Source organism: Vitis riparia, chromosome 15 (assembly GCF_004353265.1).
Source record: "Vitis riparia cultivar Riparia Gloire de Montpellier isolate 1030 chromosome 15, EGFV_Vit.rip_1.0, whole genome shotgun sequence".
In the NCBI taxonomy this organism is placed as follows: domain Eukaryota; kingdom Viridiplantae; phylum Streptophyta; class Magnoliopsida; order Vitales; family Vitaceae; genus Vitis; species Vitis riparia.
The window spans coordinates 15,615,999-15,619,994 of record NC_048445.1 but is presented as its reverse complement, the minus strand read 5'-3'; the positions used below and the strand labels follow the sequence as shown (position 1 = coordinate 15,619,994).

The 3,996-nt window shown below is 33.2% G+C and overlaps 1 long non-coding RNA gene across 1 annotated transcript; it reads right to left on the bottom strand.

The window, feature by feature from the left end:
* Nucleotides 1-369: 369 nt before the first annotated feature.
* Nucleotides 370-1,730, bottom strand: LOC117932782. The gene is made up of 2 exons (XR_004654226.1): nt 1,558-1,730; nt 370-589 (listed from the first exon to the last, which is right to left on the bottom strand). It is a non-coding gene; the product is annotated as an uncharacterized LOC117932782 (long non-coding RNA).
* Between the last annotated feature and the right edge of the window lie 2,266 nt (nt 1,731-3,996).

Here is a 3,996-nt window from a genome sequence, read left to right as displayed (position 1 = left end):
TGTTCTCATACTATTTCTTAAACATATAAATTGAAATCCACTGACAATTATTAGGACATATCAAAGTGTTAAAAAAAAAAAAAGAAAACATAAGAAAGCAAGCACACATAACACACAAGTTCAGGTATTATCGCAACCTTGAGCTCTGATACCACATTGTCATGACCCAAATTTTGGGTGACCCAAAACTTTGCCCATGACCCCAGGTCAAAGGTTTGACTCTAAGGGTTCCTCCTATTCCACGTTGGTAGTCAAGCAATTCCACGCTGGTAGTCAACCAAAACACTTTGAATTTTTTCTGTCTTTCTTTTTCCATACATACATTCCACTAGAGTTCTCACCAACTAACAATATCCCAAACATTACTCATAAACAACAAGATTAAATAATTTTCATTATAGTCCAAAAATAAATGTTCACAATTAAGCAACTTAATCAAAATAGGGTTTCATTACAAATCCATAGTTCATAGTTACTAAAATAAAACCCAAAACCACAAACACAATAAAAAATGCCACACTCCACTAGGCTGCTCCAGGGGCATCTTGAAGTCCTCCCTGCCCCACTTGTGGATCCTCAGGAGTGATATCTGCATATAAAAAGATGTAAAAAGGAAGGGGTGAGCATTTCCACATTGCTTAGTAGGGTGCCTAACACCCAAGGGGTTAAGGGGAATTACTAAGTTTCAAAGAACACCAACGGAACATTTTAACAGTATAAATCAAGCCACATAATTTAATAATTAATATTATACACAATTTCACAACATTCAACAATTAAATGGATGCACATGAACGTGTGACACACAGTCATACAATACACTATCGTTCTCGGGCTTTCACTGAAGGATACGCGTCCGCACCAAATACACTCCCCATTCGGAGTCTTCCCGGGGTAAACTTTTGGGTCTTTCACCCTAGGGATCTCTCTCCCTTCTTTATTCGCCTCATACGGGCTTTTACTTTTCATCACTATTTCATTTTTTTTCCATTTCATACACTTTCCACAATTTTCATCATTTCTTCACACAACCATGAATCTAATGAATGCCACCATTCCAAAATTTATCAATAATTTCAACAATTCCAACATTCCCCAATAATCCAATAAAATAAGATTTCCACATTAAAATTTCCAAAAATATCCCAACAAATTTTCAAAAATTCGCATATCAATAAACTTGAAAATATACCACATTTTCAGAAATTTTCAACCATTCTAATAATTTCCAATATTCGAAATTAACTGATTTTTCACCATACAAATTCCGAAAATATTCCAACCAACTCCAAAAAAAATCACATATCACTAGATTTGAAATTAAACCCTAATTTCAGAATTTTCTAACACTTCTAATAATTTTTAACAACTCAGAAAAATTATTTATCAACCAAAAGTAAATTCCCGAAATTAAAAAAATTTCAAAAAAATTTCAAATAATCCAGAAAAATTCATACAACACCAATATTACCTACTTAACTCATAATGACAAGATTTACAATTTTTTTTAAAAAGGAAAAACGCATTAAATTTAAGTTTTAGGGTTAGGTTCCCTACCACATGTCTAAGAATTCGACCTTTAAAATCACAATCGGCCACTGTAGGATTGTTCCTCTCATCGAGTAGAACACCTCCTCAAAATTTGAGTCGAAACGGAGGTCGTTTAGCTGTCCAAACGGCTGGTCAAAGTTTCGGCAACAACACCCTTCTCACAGTCACCGCAGCTCCTTCCCGCTTCTGCCATTTTTTTCCTTTCTTCTACAAAGCCCATATCATTTTGTTATTTTAATCCACCGGCCACCACCCAGTCCACGACCCAATATCCAAGGCCCAAATCAATTCTCTTTTTCTTTTAAAACCCAACTCATCAAGCCCAAATCAATTCCTTTTTAATTTTGTTTTTAAAAGCCCACTTTCATCCACTCACAGCCATTGCCCACGGCCCAAATCCAAAGGCTCCAATTAATTTTATTTTTTTTATTTCTTTTCTTTTCTTTATTTTCATTTGGTTATTTTCCATTTCCAATTTCATTTTTCATTTTTTTATAACACATAAATTAATTTATTAAACACCAACCCAAAATTTTAATTTTTCTGGATTTTATTGATAATCAATTTAATTTAATTTTTACTTAATTAATTTTAATTAATTCACTTTTCACTTTCGTTTTTCGTTTTTCGTTTTCGGAAATTTTCAATTTCTAAAATCTTAAAAAATTTTCTACCATAAGACTGACGTGACATCAAATTTCAACTCGCCTAATTGACCAACACAATAAATCGAATTTCACCAATCCTGAATTAACACGTGTTCTCCAAACACTTTTTTTTTTCTTTTTCTTTTTATTTTTATAATTACCTTATAGTAATTAAATTAATTCCCGTAACGTACTTAATATTCAAATTTTCAAAACCTAATCTCAATTATTTGATGGGTAAATTTTTCTCTAAGTCTAAATTTAATTTATAAAATTCCTACTCTTTACATCTAACGTGGCAAATGTTTCAAACTATTGACTTTTGACCAAGTTTTCCAAAATCTCTTCCAATTAGATACTAACACGTGGATCTTCACCTTTCTTTTTGACCATTTGACTCACAATTTTACAAAAGACTTTATGCTCCTAGAATATGACATGTTCTTAAAAAAACTCGGGTATTACAAAAAGGAACCTCTTGTGCGTGATGATGGGATGATCTCAAGTTATTGGTGATGAAGACGACGATCATGGAGGAGTTGATTATCAGACATGATGCTGATCATGCAGTCAATTCCTGTGTGATGCTGCTAATGTCCTGTTCGTGAGAAAATAATTTCAGGTGTATGGTGTTCGCCCATCGAGGAAGAGTCCAGAACCAATAAATGCTCTCCTGATGATCAGATGATGAACCAAAGTAAAGGAAGTTTCTAATTGGTGTGGTGCACAGGTGCTTCTTGTTCTGGTGGTGAACGGGTGATTGTAATGAGCGAACTGATGAGTGACGAAGCCTCTGCTGTTCTCCAATGGAGGTATCAGGTGCATGGAACTATAAAATTCCCAAGGTTGAGGCGATCTCCAGTTTTCAGAAGAAATGTAGATGGTCCTCTGTCCAAGTCGATAATGGTTTAGAAACTGCTCATGGAGGTTCTCCATATGTCGGTTTTCTGGAATCTCGATGCATGGTGATGGGACTTCTGTAGAAGACAGGTGATTCTTCTGTCCTGATAAGATGGTCATCCACTGATGGTATCCTCCTGCACTCCCAAATAGAAACAGTGAGACCAACTGAAAACTCTCAAAACCATGAAATGAATTTTATAATAAAAAGAATTAAAATGAGTTAATTTAAAACAAAATTGATCTAATTAAAACAATACCGAACGAATTCTTCTAAAATAAGACTAAGTGAATTAATCTAAAATAAAGGCAATCCTACAAAAAAAAAAAAAAAAAGAAAGAAAGAAAAAAAGAAAGAAAGAAAGAAAGAACTATCCTAAAAAAACAAAGACCAAGCTAAAAACAAAACAAAATAAAGAAAATTCACTAAAAAAAAAAAAAACAAGATCTTAAACTAAATTTGAAGGTAACTAAAATCACATTAGGAAACCATAAAACTTCTCCAAGGCATATCTCCAAAAGGGATCCAAAAACAATGACAAAGTGAGTTACAGTGAACCATTAATGGAGGCTTGAAAACGACTTAGAAAGGTATGTTCTAAGAGGACAAAATGGAGAGTATACAATAGAATTAGGCAATAAGTTGTTTTTCCCTTGAACATCAATGCTTATGTTTCTATGTTGATCCTCTAATGCTCTTATAGTTATGCATTAAGTTTTTGAGTTGAGATCAGGATTTATTTTGTTCTTTTGATTTGGGATATCATTCTTGTTTTGGTTAAATTGTATTTTCTAGGTATTCTACTTGTTTTATTACTCTTTCATTCTAATTTTGTGAGCTAGCTCTAGGATTTAATCTTGCCCTAAGTTGACCTCTTGAATTCTCTTCATGTCTTTA